Source organism: Oryctolagus cuniculus, chromosome 7 (assembly GCF_964237555.1).
Source record: "Oryctolagus cuniculus chromosome 7, mOryCun1.1, whole genome shotgun sequence".
In the NCBI taxonomy this organism is placed as follows: domain Eukaryota; kingdom Metazoa; phylum Chordata; class Mammalia; order Lagomorpha; family Leporidae; genus Oryctolagus; species Oryctolagus cuniculus.
This window is the reverse complement of record NC_091438.1, coordinates 80,807,445-80,829,915: the sequence shown is the minus strand read 5'-3', so window position 1 is coordinate 80,829,915 and position 22,471 is coordinate 80,807,445. Positions and strand designations below refer to the sequence as shown.

At 45.1% G+C, this 22,471-nt stretch overlaps 1 protein-coding gene across 10 annotated transcripts in view; it reads left to right on the top strand.

The window, feature by feature from the left end:
- Positions 1 to 22,471, top strand: part of LRRC8D (leucine rich repeat containing 8 VRAC subunit D) — a 135,051-nt gene that overhangs the window by 22,253 nt on the left and 90,327 nt on the right. For 6 of the 10 annotated variants that reach the window (XM_051856259.2, XM_051856258.2, XM_051856257.2 and 3 more), the window contains exon 2: positions 5,892 to 6,038. The exons of 1 other annotated variant lie outside the window; for it this stretch is intronic. The gene's annotated coding sequence lies outside the window, so the exon portion shown is untranslated. Of the gene's footprint in view, positions 1 to 5,221; positions 5,606 to 5,891; positions 6,039 to 8,781; positions 17,087 to 22,471 lie in introns of those variants that run through there. 3 more of the 10 variants (XM_017346104.3, XM_017346101.3, XM_070078087.1) reach the window with 3 other exon arrangements.

Here is a 22,471-nt window from a genome sequence, read left to right as displayed (position 1 = left end):
ACTTGTTAGGGCCGATCCTTTCAGAGTATCCACAGAAAATTGAAACAGTCTTTAAAATAAGAAAGGGGAGATACCCACCACAGAAAATGAACAGACAAAACAATCCTTGCAAAGAAAGCTGGCTTGTAGGACAGTGTTTACACAATGCATGTCATGATCAACAGACAGTGAGTAGCCCAAGGTTGCTCATTGCTGGCCATCTGTGCAGGAACATCTAGAACACTCTTTACCTGTACACTGTATTTGCATTTAGTCAAACCTCTGCGACATCATACCCTTCCTTCATATCACATTCACTAAATCACAGTGCATCACAAAACTGGCCCACGTTTCATAGATATTTGCATGCTAACTAAAGAATGAGAGGGGAAACTTGGTAAAAAAAAATACATTAAGGTTTTGTGTATCACATTTTTATTTATTATTTTATAAAACAATAACTGCAGCCCAAGTGCATATTTAACCTAATTTATAGCTATTTACATGGCTATGGCTTAAACTCGGTTGGCCTGTTGTAAAACTCCATGTTTCTATATTGCACTTTACCTAAATTTGGCAAGGTGATGTGGTTGAGAGAAAGCATTTCAAGTTATGATTTAAAAGAGAGTTTTCTGAGCAAGAGTTACATAGCACTGAATAATAAATGAATTAAGAGGTAGAACAGACCAGGGTGAGTTGCAGCTGTATCACCTGCTGCTTTCAGAGTGGCGCTTAGCGTCTGTGAGCCCCGTTTCTTCTGGAAAGCAATGCTAATGACTTCTCCTGACAAAGGCAGTTCTGAGAATTCAGTGAGGCAGAGCACGTGAGGCCTTGTCCTGTGTGAGTGTTGGTGATTTGTGCACCGTGATTAGGTTAAGGGGTGTATGTTTGGAAGCTGAGGAGAGCTGAGGAGACCTTGGCACTGAGCTAGGGAGATACCTGCTCAGGCTGCCTGACCCTGGTCCTGTGGCCCTTGCGGCTGAGTCTTCCAAGTCATGCTCTGGGGTGCTTTAAGTAGTGCTTTCCTTCTCAGCTTGCTCAAAAACAGGAAACACTGTGCCCAAAAGGGAGCCTACACCAGCTTGCACGCAGGTTTTTTTTTTTGTTTTTTTTTTTTTTTAAAGCATGATACAGCCGGCGCCGCGGCTCACTAGGCTAATCCTTCGCCTTGTGGTGCCGGCACACCGGGTTCTAGTCCTGGTCGGGGCGCCGGATTCTGTCCCGGTTGCCCCTCTTCCAGGCCAGCTCTCTGCTGTGGCCAGGGAAGGCAGTGGAGGATGCCCAAGTACTTGGGCCCTGCACCCCATGGGAGACCAGGATAAGTACCTGGCTCCTGCCATCCGATCAGCGCGGTGTGCCGGCCGCAGTGTGCCGGCCGTGGTGGACATTGGAGGGTGAACCAACGGCAAAGGAAGACCTTTCTCTCTGTCTCTCTCTCTCACTATCCACTCTGCCTGTCAAAAAAAAAAAAAAAAAAAAAAAAAAAGGCATGATACAGCTGCTTGCTACACTTGGCCATGGGAAATGACACTTACTCTGGCTCCTTGAAGATGACTAATTACACTCTGTGAGTAATGCCAATCAAGCCAGCCAGTTGGCTCTGCAAAAGGCTTCCTTGAAAGCCATGGCCCAGATTTTGCAGAGGCCAGGGGGGAGCCTGAGTACCGGAGACCTCCTCCCAGGGAAATCCTGTTACCTGTCCTATGCTGGAGGTGAAGATTGACACAAGGACACTGAACCGTGAAGGCAGCTAAGACAGAGAGGCCATCCTGTGGGTAGCCAGAAATACTGTCATTTTTCATTTTCTTTTTTTGCAAAAATCATCTGTATTAGACACCAAGAATCCTGATCGGCACACAGAGAAATCTGTGCAAGCATTTTGAACTACCAAAGTAAGAGAAAGACAAGTAGCCTTTTTTCTTTTTTCTGTAGCTGAGTTTATCATTTCCTCCTCCACACCCACGAGTCCTCAGAAGAGTGAGCTCTTGTAACTTAGTTTACAGCTTCTGACACCGTTACTGCCTTCACTCCTGGGCTGTGGTACCTACAGAATGGAGACTTTCAGAGTGAGCCTCCCGGATGCTGGTGAAGTCAATTCTATCTTTTGTGGCCTCCATCCTGCCTATGTGGGAACTTGTTTCTTCTTGGATGGAGCCTGTGATTTTAACTTTGTTTCCCCTACTCAGCGGCCGCAAGGAAAAAACCTTCCTCCATGAAGCACAGAGGAGAAAGCCGTCCCATGGGGGAGTCAGATGTGCTGCTTAGGCCTTGTGCGTAGCGTTGGGAGACAACGTCAGGGATTGGGGTGTGTTCTGTCCGCTGTGAGCTTTGGGGTCCATCTCAGAGTGCACGTCCCCCATAACTGGTTACCGCCCAGGTGGAGAGTTAGAGATGCAAGTGTGAATGAACACAGCAAAAGCAAATGTGGTTCCAAGACTCCCCCCAGATGCACCTCTGTATTTTGTTCGCTAATAATGTGTGTCATTTGTCGACATGGTGCTCAGACAACACAGGCCTAATTTGCTGTTGACCGCTTTTGCAAGAATGATTGAATCTTTCTAAAGTCAGACTTGTAAAAGGTAGGTAGTTTAGTCCTGTGAGTTCCTGAGGACAGAAACTAAGGCTCTGCAGGTTAATTCAAGCCTGTTTCCTTGTCTTTTCTCACCTGTAGTGCTCTTCAGAGGTTTTGTTTTCTTTCATTTTTGGGGGGAGAGGGGGACTTTTGCAGATATGGATAATACAATGAAGACAGGGATACCAAAAGTTTTTTTTTTTTTTTTTAAGATTTATTTATTTTGAAAGACTTGGGGTGGGGGGTGGAGATCTTCCATCTGCTGGTTCACTCTGCAGATGGCTACAGTAGCCAGGGCTTGGCCGGGCAGAAGTCCAGAGCCAGGAGCTTCATCCAAGTCTCCCATGTGGGTGACAGGGTCCCAAGTATTTGGGTCATCATCCTGCTTTCCTAGGCACATTAGCAGTGATCTGGATTGAATGTGGAGCAGCTGGGCCTTACCCTGGCACCCATATGGGTTACCAGCATCCTAGGCAGTGGTGTTACCTGCTACACCACAAGGCAGGCCCCACCAAAAGATATCTTAAAATAGAATTCTGTTCTTGAAAACATGATAAATATTGACAGCTTGTTTATCTACTTTTTATTTTTAAAGATTTATTTATGTATTTGAGAGGCAGAGTCACAGAGAAGGAAAGACAGAGAGAGGTCTTCCATCCACTGGTTCCAGACAGTCAGACCTTGGCCGATCTGAAGCCAGGAGCTTCTTCTGGATGTCCCATGTCAGCACAGGGGTCCAAGCACTTGGGCCATCTTCCAATGCTTTCCCAGCCCATTAGGATCGGAGTGGAGCAGCTGGACTTGAGCCAGCGCCCATGTGGGATACCGGCACTGCAGGCAAAGGCTTAGCCTTCTATGCCATAGCACCAGCCTTAGTGACATTTTTAAAATAAGAGAAGTTTTGAGTGAAATATGCTTTTTCACACCTTTATTTTTCCCCCTAGTCCCCACACTGAGTAGTTTGTTAGAGAGAAATGGCAACTGTTTGGGAAGAAGAATTTAGTTTGTGAAGAGAGATGAAGAATTGACAGGTCCAAGGTGAGCAAGGCACTGGAGAATGGACAAGGTGGACAGTGGACAGAGCAGGACCCTAAAAGGACACTAAGGCCTCTTGGTGAGTTTATAGGAAGAGGCTGTCATTAGTCTGTGAGCGCTTGAAGGATAGGAAGGCATCTCACTGAGTCTGCAACCCCTCTCCCCAGCCCTGCCATAGCTGAAGGCTGTTGCCCTAGCAGTGCATCTACAGTTCATCTCAGAACTCCAGGATATGATAGGGAAGAGTGGGTGAGTTGCAGTTCACTCCCTCACTCTCTCTGCAAGTGTCTGCAGGCATCGTTGTTGCCAAGATTCTTAACCTCTTTTTGTTTTCTTAAGAAAAAAAAAAAGATTTATTTATTTTTGAAAGGCTGAGTTTTTTTTTTAATATTTATTTGAAAGAGAGAGAGAGAGAGAGAGAGAGAAATCTTCCATCTGCTGGTTCACTCTCCAGTTGGCTGCAGTGGCCAGAACTGCACCCACTAGGACTGCATTAGAAGGCAGATAGCATGCTACGGATAGGTGAGGGAGCTGAGGGCTAAAGCAGATGGAAAGAGAAAAGGAGAAATTGTCTACTCAATTTTACTCAGAGTTGAAGCCATGTATTTGGTTTTGTGAGTAGTAATTGCTTTCTTCTTCAGAAGCCCCAGTTAAAGAAAAAAAGCATTCAGGGAACAAATATTGGTCAGCTGATTAGGTTCTGATCTGCGCAGACTTTGTACCTTGGCATATGAGTGGCTATCCTAGAACCTATTGAACTTTTGCCACCAAATAATTGTAAAAAGGCTGACAGAGCCAGTAATGGGTAATGGACAGCACGGTATGCTCAGCTCGAGTAAGCAAGGTACACACACCATTCAGATGGGCAAAGAAGCCAGCTCGCTCAACAGCGATGGCCTGCGAATTGCAGGATTGTACGGAGATGGTTGCCTGGCGTGACTTTTCATTATTGTTTCAAGAATGCATAAATTGAAAGCCTGGAGGAAATGGCCCAGATTTTACCCTCAGCAAAGACCTGAGTTCAACCCTACATTTGACGATTGTCTAACCCAGACATCTGGACAGTTCCTTAACTTCTCTGAGTCTATTTGCTCATTTGGGAATATGGGGCTAGAACACTTGAAATTCTGTTGGGGAATGTGGAGTCCAAGAAGATATTCAAGTGGGAGCTCTTTAGCTCTGGGTGGAAGCTTAATATGCATTAGTTTCTTTTGACTTCAGCAGAGATGTGACTTTTTGGGCAGAATAAGCATCCTTTATATTCTGTTCTCTACTTTGGATTTGGAAACGTGAATGACTTTTATTCAAGCCAACAGTTTGATGATAAAGGAGCCATTTGTCAGAGATGGTCCTGTGCGGGCCTGTGTGCCAGGGCAGGAGCATTACAACTGCACACTCCTGAGCAGCGCTCTGCGGGTGGCGCATTCTTGAACGTCTGTTGGCTGTTGTTTTTAACACTGGCCTGAAGTTCACTAATGTCCCAGTTCAACACAATGCACGTAAGCCCAAGACTTTGGAACTTGTCAGTGACTCATAGACACAGAGAATGTTTTTCATTTGCGGGGAGAGTGTTTTTCGGGAAAGACTCACTGTGACGTTCTGTTCCACGTGGAAATGCATTTGTAAAAACAGGCAGACCGCGGGCATGAGGTTGATCTCAGTAGAGACCCAGGGGGCACCCAGAGCACCGAGGGGTCGGGGGTTTTGTGTGCTGCACTTGGTGGCAGCTGCGCACACGCTCTCTTGAGTCAGCCAGGGACAAGACAAGTCACTTCCCATCCCGAAGCGCGTTCCTTGTGTGCTCCGGGCTGCAGGGGCTATACTGGGATGTAGCTCTTAAACTTTGGAAATTTGCATAACTCCAGCCTCCACTCCCCTGGAGAGGCTCGCCCGCGCCTGTACACCTTCCCCGAGGTGCTTCTTTTCGTGGACCCGGGTCGGGTGGGGAGGTGACGGAAGAACAGGAGGCCGACTCCCTGCGCGCCCGCTCGCCCGTAGCCACCGAGGCCACTGACTTAGGTACATGTGGGCAGCGAGAACCCAGGCAGCTGCTGGAAACGGAAGGGCTGCGAGCGAGCGGGCAGCGGGTGGCGGGTGGCGGGAGGGAGGCCGCCAGCAGGGGGAGGCCCCGGGCCCGGCTGGGCCGCGCCGCCCGCCCGGGAGCCGGTGTGGCGGGGTCGCCGCCGCCGGAGCGCGTGGTTGTGCAAGCCGAGCCCCTCGCCCGCCTGCCCGCCCGTCCTTGTCCCTCCCTCTGCGCCGCCAACACTCGGGTCGCTCTAGCTCTTTCTCTCCCGTTTTCAAACAGGAAGTGCCCGGCTGTGTTTAACGTGCCGCGCCGGTCCCGGGATGGAGGAGTGAAGGCTCCCGTCGCCGCGGTTCCAGCCTGCTGAGCCCGCCCGAAGCTCGGTCCCCGGAGAGCGCCCTGAGGACGCAGGGTGGCCGCCTGGTCCAGGTGCGCGGGCCGGGGTCAGGGATCACTGGGACCGCTTGCGTGGGTTCTCTTGGTTGCCTCCCACCCCCACTGCTTTCCCCCAGCTCTGCACCGCCCGGCCGGGGCATCGGGCAGGGCTGCATTGGGACCTGCTGAGGCTCTACCCCTGGGCAGGCGTGTTCCAATCTGGGCTGCCCTGGGCTGTTCAGGGCCGCCTGTGCCCGCTTCCCGGGAGTCCTCAGCTGCCCTTTGGGCTCTTGCTGCTGCCGCTGCTCCTGCTCGACCTAGGGTTATAACTATAATAGTTCTGGCTGTTGGGTGTGACTGGGGGTGGTGCAAGGCGAGGGTGGCTGTGCGAGTGGGGGGGTAGGGTGGGGCAGGAGGAAGATGAGAATGAGCTGTGGGTGAAGCGTGGAGAGGAGAGCAAGGTGGTGCCCAGGCTCAGAAATGCCCCCCGGGGGTGCCCGGGCCCTTGCTGTGTATTTGGGGACAGCGAAGCCATCAGAGGCTGGTGGTGTGCACGCATCACCCCACGAAGGCAGGGAGCTGGAGTGAGAGACAGCAGCAAGTTGGGAGGTGTTTAGTCTGGTGTCTGACTTGTGAGCACCACTAGTTTCTCAGCCAGGGTCCCTTGTGGAGACAGAAGGCATCTTTATTTATGAACTTCCATGTGTCATCAGAGTGACATGGAGAATGAGTTTGCCTAAATTCACCAGGTAGATGTTAATTTCACATCTATGTCTGGTTCCAGCTCAGATGTTCATGGCAGGACAAAATGCTAGGGAGAGGGTTGATTTCCTGCTATAGGCTTTCTCCTTCTTCCTTTTCCTGACTGCCCTGTTCTCTGCAGAGAAGTCAAACTGCCTTCTTCCCCGGTGAAAGCCTGGCCTTGTTTCGGGGCCTATATTTATGCACTTGGTGAGACTCAGGTCTTAGAGAGGGCAGGAGAGGAGGTGGAATGTCTGGAAAGAATCAGTGTATGGGGTGATTACATGACCTCGGATTGACTGAACAATATTAAAGCCAGTGGCATCTTCTTAGTCTTCATTTCAGAGGAAGAGATGCGAGCAGATGACGAGAGGGGAGGAATTTGAGTCTGCCGAAGAGGGGTGTCTTGCTAGCATGAGGCAGGGCTAATTGTAAAGTTTAAGTTCGTAGGTCTGGCCCAGTGAAGGCTGTGTGGACTGCCTGCATCCCATCTTGCAGTGCGTGGGTTCGAGTCCTGCCTCTGCTCTCAATTAGTGTGTACCCTGGGAAGTAGCGGGGATGGTGCAAATATTTGGGTCCTTATCACCCAGAGAGGGTTCCTGGCCTTGGTCTGGTCCAAACTGTACCATTTTAGTGCTGACAGTGTATAATAAAAATCTATTTACTGCTTTAAATTCAAATGAATTTTCCTGTTAAGGGAAGATCTTTCATACTCAGGCAGGCTGATAGATTTCTGTCACTCCCTCCCTTCCTGTTCTTTCCCATATCAGCAGTCTGGAGGTAATTTGAATTCTGAGATCTCATTAATCTAATAGTCCTTGAGAACTTTAATCCCTTTTAAAATGTAGCTGCTTTGAGCATTGTGATAACATCGATGATTATCCTAATTGTATTAGCTGTAAGTAGCCAAGACATACTATAAAAACTGAGCAATTAATTTCACCCTTACTAGATAGCTAGACATGGACTTCTAAAGTTTGAGTCTCACTGTGAGATGTCTGTTTATACCTCTTTGCTTGCCAATCACATCACAAGATGAAAGTGAAAACAAGCCATCAGAGGCTCTTGAAAGACCTACACGACTGTAGCGTCTTGACTTCTGATTTTTCATTTATTTAGAGGATTTCTTCAGCATCCATCACTCAGCTTTTGTGACAGTTCAAACCTGCCTCCTGCTTGGGAATAGCGCCCACTGTCACTCTAATAGAATTTAAACTCAGGAGCAACAGTCCCGGCCTTTAGGTTGTCGTTTGCTCTTTATGGAATATACTGTCTGTGTCTTGTTTACAACTCGTTGATCCTTTCGCCAGTGTGGTGAAATAGAATTCACGTACTCAAATTTATGGAGAGAGGGAACTGGGGCTGCTGGGACAAGACTGGTCAGTGGTCACATCAGCAAACATTCAGTCAACGTTTACTCCACATCTGAAGGTTCTTAACAGGCAAGCTGCACAGAATGTTGTAAGCACTCGGGAAGGTGCTAGGACTTGAACAGTCCTTGGCTCTGGTAGAAGCCGGAAAGGGACTGATCTGCTGATGACTCAGGTGGTCCTTGGCCATCCCCAAGAGAGCCGATCAGTGAGATAAACCATAGCAGATCTCCAGGGCTTTCCCCAGACCTTTCTTTTTTTGTTGTTTTGTTAGTTTTGGTTACTTTTCAAGTATTTGAAATGTATACTTCTCTGTGTCTATGACTAGGTTTAGCTGTGTTTACATCGATGTAATTTGTATTTTTGCTGCCAAAGTCCTAATGATATATTTTAATTTAGATATCATTTGCCTTTTGAGGGATCAGATTGGTATGTCTGCTTTACCCCTAGGGGAGTTGCTATCCCCTAAAATAAATTAATTAATACATAATGTATGTGACTCTCCCCACACCCCACTACCACTGTTAGCTTATATACCCCTGACTCTCTCACCCCAGCTCCGGGTAACCTACTGGGAAGTCCACATTATAGAAAAATGTGGATAAAACCATATAATTTTAAATTATATATTCAATATTTTTTGATAGTCCCTAGATGGAAGCACGTTTATTTTCTTATTGTGGTGTTCAAAGTTGGCGCTTTCCAGCCGAGGTTTTAGTGTTGCATCTGGAAGAATACAAATTAAAGTTTACAGTGCATTTTCATTGGGAAATGCTGCATACGATTTTTTTGTTCTCTTCAATAATTGGAACATTTGTGCTGGTCTGTAACTTCCTGTCCAGAGAACTGTGTCAGAACATGGGGAGGAGGAGAAGAAAGGATGAGTGCTGTTTCTTTTGTAAGGGAGGAATGAAGTGATACATGTTTACTTCCCTGACTCCCCATGCGCTGACATTTCTGTCTATGCTGGTGAGTTGCAATGGCTTATGGGCTAGTTGTGTGTCTCTTCCGACGGAGAGGCTGAGACTGAAAGGGTAACTAGCTTTGATGTTAAATGCCAAGGAAAAGTTAATGGGCAGGAGTGGGCTAGAAATGGAGATAAATGCAAGTTACAATTTTCATTTTCTCAAAACCCTCCCTTTTTCTCCTTCATGCATTTCATAAAATATAAATTCCCTTCTCAGTCAGAAATTATAAACCGTAAAGTAGCTCTCAACCCTTATGAAAAATCAAAAAGCTGTTATATTAAGATGTCAAAGTTCTTGACTTGTTCTGAGTTTTACTTCTCTCTGGTGATTACAAATCTTTCATCAGATAATTATTTGATACCACTGAAATGAATAAATGTAGTAAGTAATGAGCAGAACATCTTCCTGTGTTTGCAAAATAGTGTTTGTACATCTGTGTGAGACAGGGATTCAGTTTAAAGACCTGTGCTGGTCCTCAAGTCCATAGATTGGGAATCTGGGCCCAAAGTAAGACAGCTGTGGGCTGAAATAATGCTGAAATGGTGATGAACATGTATAGCATGTTAGTTATCCACGTCATAAGGATCCCAAGTGGAACCTTTTCTCTTCATTGTCCATTAAGTAGGTGATGTGCAAAGTCCTGACTTCGGATCTGATCTTGTTTCCGGGTTAATTGTTTTTCATGGCTGGCTTGGAGATATTTGCAGTGACTCAGTCATGGATAACTGGATTTCTTCTAAGAGCATTTTCCCATCAGCGTTTCTGTCGATGTTCCTTCCTCGTGTTTGTGGAGCCAGGACTCTCCCATCAACTGTAGAATCAACACTGTCACGGCCACAACCACCAGCAGCAGGCTTGTAGTCCTTTCCCAGGAGCCCAGAGAGGCTTCCAGCCTTAACCTTTACAGTTTGCCTTATTTATCCCCAACCTGCCTTGGGAAACACTGACACATAAGTGCTTGTTGAATCAGTCTCTGGTTTCCGTGCCTGTTGTTGTAACCATGGTATTTTGCTTAAGATGGTTGAGCAGGGCACTGGAACCTATTAGTGGTAGGGCATCAAGTTCCTTTTATCTGTTAAAAAAAAAAACACTTCCTATTTATTGAATGCCTCATATTTGCCAGACAGTTTACATGGATCATCTGCAACTCTCTGTTACTATTACTGTTACTGGCTGCATCCTATCCCTGTTTTACATGAAGAAACCGAGGTAGACAGAGACTGTAACTAACTTGAGTCACATGAGCAAACTAAAGCCTCGATTTGTGCAACCCCCAACGCTAAGACATTTTCTTCACTGCATCTGTTAATTACCTTGTCTGTCCTTCACCTCACCGATGAAAAGCAATGATTACAGTATGTATAGTCCTACCTAACTTTCCAACAAAGGTTAAGTTAAAATCATAAGAAATATGCAGTCATCAGGAATAAGGATGTGAATTAACATTCTGTAAATATCTTGAGCTTTCTGGTAGCATGTATTCTTTTTTTTTTTTTTAAGGAACCTAGGTGAATGGAATTTGGCTTAATTGAGAGTTTCTTCAGACTGCATTGAGCTGCATTGCTTGATCACAGAGTACATGCATAGTGATTTTACTAAGAACTGTGCAGGTTGTTGTCAAGGTTTACCTCCACCAGTACTATTTAATGACTTCTTGTTAATAAATGTCTTGATTGATGCTAATTGTATCTCTTTAAAAAATTAAAATTAAAAAAAATTTAAAAGGTTATTTATTTATTGACTTGAAAGGCAGAGCAACAGAGAGGAAGAGACAAATCTTCTATCTGCTGGTTCATTTCCCCCAAATGACCGCAGAAGCCAAGGATGGGCCAAGCCAAAGCCCAGAGCAATGAACTTCAGGATCCCCCACATGGGTGGCGGGAGCACAAGCACTGGGACTATCTTCTGCTGTTTTCCCAAGCATATTAGCAAGAAGCTGGATCCTAAGCAGAGCAGGCAGGATGTGAACTGAGGCTTCCATATGGGCTGCCAGCATCAGCTTAACCAGCTGCGCCACGTGCCTACCCCTAATTATACCTCTTATTTAGATTTTTGCCTTTTTTTTCTGATTAGTGGGAGGTCAAACATCTTTTCATTCATTTAATTTCCCTTTTCTGTGCATTATCTGCTCATGCCTTTAGTCCCTTCCTTTTTCTAATGGGTCTCTTGACTTTTTCTTGCAAAAAGTTCCTTGAAGGAGTTTTTGTGGAGTTCCTTGTATATTCTGGAAACTAATCCTTCATTGTCTGAAGGTACTGTGCATACTCTCTCCTAGTATGTGACTTCTCTGATAACCCTGTGGTGCCTATATGGGCAAATACTTAATCTGGGCATGCGTTGTGGCATGGCAGGTGAAGCTGATACTTGTGATGCCAGCATTCCAGCTCGAGCACCAATTCGAGTCCTGACTGCTCTAAGTGCAGCCCAGCGGAAGATGGCCCTAGTGCTTGGGCTCCTGCCACCTGTGTGGGAGACCAGGATGGAGTTCTTGGCTGCTGGTTTTGGTCTGGCCCTACTCTGGCTGTTGGTGACCATTTAGTGAGTGAACGAGATGGAATATCTCTCTGTCTCTGTCTCTCTTTCTGCCTTGCTTTCTGTCACTGCGGATTTCCAATACATAAATAAATCTGTAAAAAAGACTTAGTTTTACTGTGGTTGAACCCATCAGTTTTTAATATTTCTGTGACTTGTGCATTTTAAGTCATTTTAGGAATACTTTCCTATTCTGGCCTTATAGTATCATCTCTCTTCACTTTCTTTTATTAACCTTATGGCTTTGTTCTTAGCATTTCAATTTCCAACTATTTGGAATTTGAGATAGAACATATTATTAAGCTTTTATTTAAAAAAAAAAAAAAAGTGGTCATGGGGCAGGCATTTGGCATAGTAGTTAAGTTGCTGCTTGGGTTGCCTGCACCCCATATCATAGTGCCTGGGTTTGAGTTCTGCCTCTGCTTCTGATCCAGCTTCCTTCCTTTGTTCATTCTGGAGGCACCAGATGATGACTTAGTTGCTTGGGACCCTACCACCCATGTGGGAAATCCAGACTGAGTTCTGGGTTCCTAACATTGGCTTGTCCCAGGCCTGGCTGTTGCAGATAGTTGGGCAGTGAACCGGTAAATGGAAGATTCTCTGTCTCTCTGTCTCTCTCTCTCCCTCTCTCCCTCTCTCCCTCCCTCTCTCTCTCTCTCCCTCTCTCCCCCTCTCTCTCTCCTTGCTACCTTTTAAATCAATCAAAAACCAAACCAAAATAAAAACAGGTTATATTCTGACTCAGTTTATCAAATGATGCATTCTTTCTCCACAGATTTTTGGTGTTACCTCTAGGATCTAAGAGCACGTGCATAGAGGTCTTTTTCTGCAGTCTGTTGTGTTCAATTGACTTCCTTGTGTGTTCCCAGCCTTTGATGTACTATTTTAATCATCACATGCACATTCATATAACTGCACATTATTAGCAGGACTTCTTTTTCATGTACACTTACATAACTTGGTCTTATTTGCAAGACTAATATACTAATATAAATTTAAAAGTTCAAAGATGCTTAAGATTATTTTTAGGCAGATTTCTTGTCTTTATTTGCACGTGTTAACTCTTTCCACCTACCAATGTATTTTCTGCTTATCCGAGAGCATTCTTTAATTTACTTGTTTGGTAACATAATTTAGTTTAACATTCCCAACATTACATTTTCTGCTGTATTTTCCTTCCGCAGTGTGGCTCCCTTTCACACTTGGTCATTTTGTAGGGCAATGGTGTCTCACTTCAAAGAATTCTCTTTGTTCTCTGGTGCTCCGTGTGTGCTTCTGGAGCTGAGAGGTACATTCCTGGTATGGCTTTTGAATGAATGTTTTATGAGGTGTGATGCCGTAATACATGGGTGACTACTCTTGAAAGCCTGTTAATTATAGATGTCTCTGTATTATTGGGAAAGCTTCTCCATTTTAACTTGATTTTCTCCAAGTTTACTCTGCTCCTGTCTGTTCTTACCTCTCACTGAGTCTCCTTCCTCCTGCTGTCTCCAACTTGTGTCTCACTGAACGGCAGATCGCTTTATTTGATGAGTGGTATTTGCATGCCTATGTAGAGTACTAAGTGCTTTTTCCTTAGTTTATAAAATGTGATGAAATCATGTTGTACATAACATGGCTTATCATTATAAATAAATTTGAAATCATTATGGGGACACATCGTTGTCTTAAAATATTGTATGACAGGCTTAGTCTAGACCTAAAATGTTGCCCTTGGCCATGAGTTGTAGATTATATGGGTAATAGATAGGCTGTATTATTTTTTTCTTTAGTATGTAGTTCTTAAAGTGCTTTGGATATAGGAGATAGTTGCAGTCTTTTAATTAACTACTGAGGTTTATTCCACTTGCACGAAGCATGATAAAATTATAGAATGTCCAAGGCCTGCTTAGACAGATAAGACCGATGCCTGTGGATTGTCAGAATTGTTCTCCTGTTGCACTTTAAGCGGGGTTTGTTAGGTATTCACCCGAGTTTGATCAACAGCCCCAGCTAGTGACCTTTCACCTGTGCTGGAGGGCTCCCTCAGCACAGGGGCTTCCCACTTCTCATTCAGATTCCTCTCTGCTCCCCTCACCAGCTGTCCGATCCACCTGTGCTCCCAGCCTCTCCTGCCTTAGTTGATTATTCTATAATTGACAGCCAAGCTGCTTCATGGTTCAACAGACACGTGCTGAGCTCCGAATGGTTAGATCTTAGTTCCCTGTCTTCCTCCTCCTCCTGGGTACCAGGCATTGTGATACACTCACTCTGAGGATGAAAACTGTGAATGTGCCCCAGAGCCTGACTTCACAGGACAAGACATATAAACCGTTGACTGGAACTTAGAATTTCAGGCATTTTGCAGCAGTACACTGTGATAAATAGCAATACAGGGTGGGGTACAATGGAGGGAGTGATTGGTTCTTTCTTGTTTGTGAGCAAAGGACTTCCTGAAGGAGGTGATTCTGGTACTGAATATTGGAGGAATACGATTGCTTACCAGATTGAAGGGCTCAGTGTGTGAGGAACATGGGGCAGGAGTGACTGGAGCAGAGAGACAGGTGGAAAGGTGAGGAGAGGCTGGGGGTGCCTCTTGGTGCAGAGTCCTTGGCCACTCCATGTCGAGTGCCACACATGCCATCTGGAGCTGTGGACTTTATACTGATAGTGTTGTGGAATCATCAAAAGCAAAGCAAATGTTTAAAACAAAAGTCTTAAGAGGCATGAAAAAAGGAGTGGTATTGTGGCACAGCAGAGTAGTAACCCACTGCCTGTGACACTGGCATCCCACACCAGAGTGTTAGTTCGAGTCCTGACTGCTCTACTTTCCATCCAGCTCCCTGCTCATGCTCCTGGGAAACCCGCAGAGGTTGGCCCAAGGACCTGGAGCTGCGCCACCCATGTGGGAGATTCGGATGGAGTTCCTGGCTCCTGGCTTTGGCCTGAACTAGCCCTGGCTATCGGGGCCATTTGGGGAGTGAACCATTGGTGAAAGATCTTTCTGTGTTTCCCTCTCTCACTCTGCCTTTCAAATAAATAGATAAAATTTTTTTAAAAGATGTATGAAAAGGAAACTGGGAGAAGTCAGAGGCTATTAGGATGGACCCAGCAGAGGTAGTGAGGACCTGAACTAAGGTGATGAAGGTAAGAAAGGAAAGGAAACGATGGGTTGGGGAAGCATTTAGGAGAAGTGGTTACTGGTCAGATGGAGAATGGGAGGGGAGGAAGAAGGGAGAAGATGACTTGATTTTTCTGGTTGGGAAGATCATCTGAATGTTGTCATTAGTCAGGGAAAGTAAGAGAAACACATTTGGGAAGAATATTGAGTCCCACAAGAAGTGACCCTGGGGCGTCTGGGGCATTCTGGCCTTGGGAAGGCTGGGCCCAAGGAGCGGCAGCAGGGCTGGAGACGTGGATTACAGACTGAACTGAACATAGCCGTGAGTGTGGTTGAGCCCCTGCAGGGATCAAAAATGATATTATTGAGCACAAGGTGTCTTTTTAATTTTAGATTTATTTATTTGAGAGGCAGTGTTATAGACATACAGAGAAAGAGGCATTGAGAGAGGTCTTCCATCTGCTGATTGATTTCCCAAATGGCCACAATGTTTGGAGCTGGCCAATCTGAAGCCAGGAGCCAGGAGCTTCTTCCAGGTCTCCCACGTGGCCACAGGGGCCCAAGGACTTGAGCATCTTCTGCTGCTTTCCCAAGCACATTAGCAAGGAGCTGAATTGGAAGTGGAGCAGTGGGGACTCCAACCGGCACCTATATGGGATGCTGGCACTGCACGTGGTGACTTTACCGGCTATGCCATAGTGCTGGCCCTGAGGTGCTTTTGTTTTGTTTTGTTTTGTTTCTGTACATGAAAATCCCTCCTGAAATAATTATTGTTGTTGTCTTTTACAGACAAGGTATCTGAAACTCAGGTCAGTAACTTGCCAAGTCTATAGGTAAGTTTGCATGGAAAAGCTGTCAGGTCAGTCAGCCACAGCAAGTTGGATAGCGTGCAGAGGATACAGGAGATCAGATCTGGCAATTAGGGGTTCAGTGGGTAGGTAGTAGACTTCCAAAGGCTGACGCTGGATTGTCATGGGTCAGCAGGGAGTAGGAGTTGAGAAGTAAGGTCAGAGAGAGAAAATATATCTGGGTACATGTTTATGGAGGCGTGTGTGTGTGATGGAGACTGGAGTTTATAGTTTGGCTGGGGATAGTGGAGAGGAAGTGACTAAAAGTAGAAGAGGGAATAACTAACTAATGGAGTCAGGTTCCAGAGAAGATGGGGGGCTGTGTCCGGGAGCTCAGTGCTGCTCCGAGGGATTGCTGTGGGAGGGACAAGGAGAAGAGGCGGTGGTACACGTGACTCTGGATGGCTGCACAGATGGAGGGGTGAGCCGAGGAGGCCGTTCCTGCCTGAGAATGAGGAAGAGGTGAGCTCTGCCGTGCGTGAGGGGCCGGAAGGAGGCTGTGGAGAGTCAGGAACAGCTGCCTTAGAAAGGAGCTCACTGACTCAGGATGGGTAATAGTCGCGCGTCATTAAAGACCCAGTTGGAGTTTTGCCAGTTGAGGTTACAAGTTGTTGGCAGGATTTTTTTTTCCTGGTTGATAGAATAATCTGAATGACGTGTGTGGCCTTTTAAACAGAACACACAGGTCTCGCCTGAAACATTAGGTCTGGAGAGGGCCTGAAGGAAGCGTGACGATGTGGCAGAAGAAGGAGCAGTAGGTTGGAATTAGGCATCTGGTTCTAGTCCTGGTTGTTCCTTTAATAGGGGATGAGACGTGTACATCATTAGATGCATGTGTGTGGTAGTAAGTAGCTGGATTCCCACCACTTATCACTGATGTATTCTTCTGATAGCAGTAATATGTACTGCCTTCAGGCGTTGACAGCCTGAGACCAGGACAGCTGCCAGATACCTGTACCCAAGTGTCTGCTCTGTGGCTGCCCCGCAGTGGGAGAGGAGTTGCACTAGATGGGGAAGGCTACAGTGAGAGTTGTGTATGAGGCAGGCAGGGCGCACCTGCTGTGTGCCCCGGTCACTGTTTCTGGGTGACGTGGTCATTTCAGAGGGGAGCCGGTGATCTTTGTCGTCATCTCTGGCTTGCTTCTCGCACTGTCTGATCACCTTGTCTTCTCACTGGGCTCATTTCTCCCTCCTAATGAAGAGTGTGGCATTGTAGAAGAGACCTGTGCAGTTGGGAGGCTGAGTACTTGCAGCATCTTCCCCTGCATACTCTGGTTTCTCTGCGCATTGTATAATCTTTCACCTTTTACAGCATCTTACCCTAAGAGGCCTTTTCTCCTTTGTACCTCCTTCCCTGCACCCAGAGTGTCTTTGCCCATGGAGAAATCAGCAAGAGTTTGAAGCTTGTCATCACTCTTCTGGGGTCCTTGCTCTTGTCCTGGAAGGTTTACTCTTCCAAGCCCTTTCACTGTCCCTGCCTCCTTTTAAGACCGTCTGAAAGCCCTAGAGGTGTGGCGAGCATTAAAAGGTGAATCCAGGTCAGGTAAGTGGCTCCAGAGATTATTGTAATAATTTAACAAGCCTAAGTAGGTGATGGGACTCTCTTTTCAAAATTAAGCCTCTAATCTTTCTCTATGCTCTTACAGATTGAGAGAAACCTGTCCATTTCTTTTCTCCCCCCATGAAGCTATCCTACTGCTTAATTCTTAGACACTGCTTCTCAGGAAGAAAGAGGGGTGTTACAGTTTTGGGGAGACATTTAAAAAGAATTCATCTAATGTAAGTCTGAGAAAACTCTCTCTACCACACTGCTCCTGTTTCTTTACGAAAGGCTTTGTTTCTCTACAGAATTAAATATTCTTCTAAGCGAAGCATAGTTAAAAAGTGAAAACCATTTAAATCCGAAGCTAAACCATAGTCTATAAATGTATTCTTCCATTTCCTGAGAAACAACAGGAAGGATTTGCTTTCTCAAAATAAACCTAGTCGTCTAGGAACTCAGAGCAGCGGAGATCAAAGATTCCAGCATCATCGCATGATGGGAACTTTGCAGTCATTTTTCTAAGATCAGCAAATCAGGTTCAATGCTATTTGCTGCTATTGTCATATGAGACATCAGGATGTGTGTGCATTTCAAAAACTCACCTTTAGCACATTTGAAATTGTCTTAGCCTAAATGCTGACTACGATGTCCAGGGAAGTCCATTTCCAAGATGTGTTTGACCAGTATGGACATGCTAGCTGCCACAGTAAACAATGTCCTTCTTGGGCATTAAATGTAGAAAAAATAGAGAAAAAACAAGGGGCTTTCTTTCTTTTCTTTTTTTTTTTTTTTCTTTTTTTTTTTTTCTTTTTTTTTTTTTTTTTTGACAGGCAGAGTGGACAGTGAGAGAGAGAGACAGAGAGAAAGGTCTTCCTTTGCCGTTGGTTCACCCTCCAATGGCCGCCGCGGCCGGCGCACCGCGCTGATCCGATGGCAGGAGCCAGGAGCCAGGTGCTTCTCCTGGTCTCCCATGGGGTGCAGGGCCCAAGCACCTGGGCCATCCTCCACTGCACTCCCTGGCCACAGCAGAGAGCTGGCCTGGAAGAGGGGCAACCGGACAGAATCCGGCGCCCTGACCGGGACTAGAACCCGGTGTGCCGGCGCCGCTAGGCGGAGGATTAGCCTAGTGAGCCGCTGCGCCGGCCAAGGGGCTTTCTTTATACATATACTATGTAAACTTGGAATTAAACTTGCTAGATCAGTAAATTATTTCATAGCTGTGTTAGTAGGAAAATTTGTTGTACACTGAAAAAGGAATCTGCTACAGTAATTATATATGTCAGATAAGATTCTTAGGTCAGAATAAGCACAGTTATTAGTATTTCTCTTTTTCAAGAATCAAGGTACCAGAGCTTGTTTTTTAACAAGGATGTCAGTTCTGTTATGGCAAGAGGATTTTTATTTGTGAGATGCAAGCTAGATGAAGGAGAAATAGAGATGAATTCAGTATGCATCTATCATTAATTTGTGTCAAGTAATATGTTACTCCATATTCCCCAAATGGTACAAAGTAGGTCAATATCTTAAAATAATGGCCAGTGTTAATACTGGGAAAGTTGTGTATATAGAGAGAGAGAACTTTAGATTTCTCAGTATACTAAATTTTTTTCTGCATTTTTCCTTTTTTTTTTTTTTTTAATAAAGGTAGAAAAGTAGATCTCAAAGCAAGTATACAGGGCTGGTAGCAGGATAAGTGCTTCTTGTAACACCAGCATCTCATATCAGAGTGTTGGTTCGAGTCCCGCTGCTCCACTTCTGATCCAGCTCCCTGTTAATGAGCCTAGGAAGGCAGCTGAGAATGGCCCAAGTGCTTGGACCTCTGCCACCCATCTCAGAGACCAGGGTGGAGTTGCAGGCTCCTGGCTTTGGCCTGGATCAGCACTGGTTGAGTGGCTGTTTGGGGAGTAAACCAGTGGATGGAAGATTCTCTCTCTCTCTTCCTCTTTCTCTTTGTTTCCCTTTCTAACTCTGCCTTTGAAATAAACAATAAATAACTTTTAAAAAAATGGTATACAGCTTATGATCTCAGTTTCTTTCTAAGTGCCTTTATTTTTAACCTAAGTCATTTAAAATGGGTCTCTTGCAGATGGCATAAGTGTCTATTTGAGTCTTCTTGTATCCACTCTGACAATCTATATTTTTAAATTAGGTTTATAGATCATTCTTATTTAAAAAAATTATTTGTTTTGAGAAAAGAGGGAGAGATTCTTCCATCTGTGGATTCACTCCCTAGATGGTGGCCAACAGCCAGACTGGGCCGGCTGAAGCCAGGAGCCAAGAACTCCTTCTGGGTCTTACACATGGGTGACAGGGCCCCAAGTACTTAAGCCGCCAACTGTTGCCTCCAGGGATGCCTTAGCAGGAAGTTGGATCAGAGGTGGAGTAGCTGAGACTGGAACTGGCACTTGGGTGTAGGATGTAGGTGTCCCACGTGACAGCATGACTTGCTATGCCACAACACCCACCCCTGGGAAGCAGGGGATGATAGCTCAAGTACTTGAGTTCCCACCACCTGTGTGGGAGCCTTGGCAGGAGTTCCTGGCTCCTGGCTTCTGCCTGGCATAGCCCTAGCTGTTAATGGCCATTTGAGGGGAATGGAACCAATGGATGGAAGATCTCTCTCTCTCCCTGCCTCTCTCTATGTGTCACTCTGCCTTTCAAACAAATAAGTAAATCTTTTTAAAAATTAAAAATAAAAAGTGTTGATATTAACCTCCAAAGTATTTTCAAGAAGGCCATTAAATATTACAAAAACCAGTTTATTAGGTTGAAACTTGAGGCAGTCTTTTGCCTCTTACCTGCTACATTTGCATAAACAAATGACAAGTGAAGTTTTTTGAGTATTTTGACAGAAGGGCATTTGTAAAAGCAAATACCTTTTTTCTGTACTTATAGGTGAAAAATTAAAGATTTCTATTTTAAAGTATTTTACTAGGGAAAGAAAATGGCATTTAAGGTAAAAAATGAAGTAGTAGTTATATTCTCTTTGCAACTTGTAGAATTAAATATTTTGATATGAGCAAAAACATTAGAAAATATCACATAAATGTAAAAAAGAATTCATAATAATATGTTGGTTCTTTTAACTGTGTTAAATATCTACAAATTGTGAAGGGTACAAAAATATAGACAATTGCTGTTTAAGGGGATTATGAGTAAAGTTTAACACATTTTCTTTGTAATATTTTGACAGCTATTTTGTAAGATGTAGAGTGATCAGAAACTAAATTTCTGGGAAGTATATTAAGATAAATTTGAAATGTTATTGAATTTTTATGATTTGAGGCACAAATCACATTAGACTGTTCGGTAGATGTAGAAATAAGCTTAGGCAATTTGAGTCTTCATTTTTTAAAAACCCATTTCCGAATAAGAGACATCGGTGGGGAAGCAGTAAGGGTTGTGAATGTGCCCGCTGGTTGTCTGAGCATGCGTCCCTGTTGTCCTTGGTGCCCGTGACCTGCTGCCTGTGGTCCCTTTCCTGTGTTCACTTTGTCCAAGCCACATTGTCATGTTCTGTCTGCTCTTTGCTCCCCAGGTACAGCTGTGAAAATTACTTGAGTGGAAAATGGTTTGGTGTTAAGGACTGTGAATGGAGGAAAGGAATAATTCTACCATTATTTTAAATACAAGGAAAGAGAATTATCTGGAGCTCTGAGCTTTCACCCCAAAAGAACAGATAGTATAATAGGTCAGCTTTGCTTTTGTAAGTGCAAACCCTAATGCTTTAATAACTACTCTTAGGAAAAGGTTGGTAGGCACTAATTTCGATTTGCCTTTATAACCATTTATTTCCTCATGATTCCCCTGTGTTTCCTAATCATTTGCTTCTTGAACGAAGTGGGAGCTTGTGATCAGTCCTGCCACAGATGCTCAGCGTGAGATCTAGATGTTATAGCAGTACGTTGTCGACAGTGAAGAGAGAATTTTAAAATGACAAAAATTACCTCATCAGTGCCCTGTGAAAATACTAAGCACCAAAAATATTTACATAATTGCTAAGTTAAATGTACTTGATCAGTATTTACACAAACATATAATATGTATGAGATATTCTATAGATTTGCAAAGTTAAATTTCCATGACTTTTTAAGTGTTTAATCTAGATGAGCAATTAGTATATTTTGGGGAGCGGTAGCAATTAGGTTAATAAACCACACTTTTACAATTCCAAAATACTATTTGCCACGTATTATTCCAGTCCTATAGATAGAACCTAAAAGCCAAGTATTTAGTTTGAGTTGAAGGTCACTTGTTAGGTGAGTACCTTATTCCTAGTTCTCATCAGTGCTGGGGAAGAAATCTTACAAAATTCCTATTTAAGTCAGGCTTATATCCAGGCTAAAGGAAATGTACATTTTAAACTTTTCTGGAAGAAATAAAAACCTCCACACTTTCAGATCTCTGTCAAAACCAGCAACATTTTAAACTCAATATTTTACACTAAAATTTCATTAAGGCAACCCTGATGCTTTGCCTAAGAGAAGTAGAGCCGTGTTATCCTCCATGATGTGGCTCCGCAGAGCCGGCCGCCTTGGTAAGGTGCTCATCCCACGGCCCTTTACTCTTACAGGTCTAATTTATTAAAAAATCTCACAGCATTTCTTGTTTGGAGAGGGGAATTCCCTTAAAGTCCTCTTTAATATAAAGTCTTATTCCCCCTGTAAATTCATTGATTTGATTGGAGGCCTTGTGTGCTGCAGATGGGATGCTTCTTTTTAGGATCAAGGCAGGTGCAAGTGTAGGGAGGCTGAGAACAAATCTTCAAAGCCATGCAGAGCCGGGCTGAACTCCTGGCCCCGTTCAGGGCCCCTACGCTGAGGGCACTGTGGTAAGGAGATGCTTCCTTGGCCTGGGGATGGAGGAGGGCCCAAGTGCCCTGTGCGGGGGCAGGAGGCCCATCGCCTTCCAAGGTCAGAGTGTGGGGGAGGAAAAACCCCCTGCTCAAGAACTTTCTCTGCCCCTAGGAATTCTGAATTCCTAGCTGAATCCTCCTCTTTTCAACAAGGACAAAATAGTGGAAAGATCATCGTTTGAACGTAAGCTACATACAGCGCTGGGTGTCGTCACTCCTGCTGACTGGGTGTAGCTCTCTGTGCCCCTTTTCCTTTCTCTCTCTCCTTCCTTTTTCTGCCCTCTCATTCATTCTTCCAAAGCCCTTCCACCTACCTGTGCCTGAGGGCCTGGGGTTGCCCTGAGCTTTGGTGGCATCAGCAGGTCTGTGGGCAAGTGTTGACCCTCTGTGTCTTGGGGCTCACATCTGGCCCAGCCCTGGAGACCCTGTTGAAGCCAGGCTTTCCCGCGGCAGCAGCACCACCGTGCACCTGTCCTGTGCATCCTTCTGCTCTGTTGTTGAGGACTGAGAAAGCACCAGACAGGAGTTAG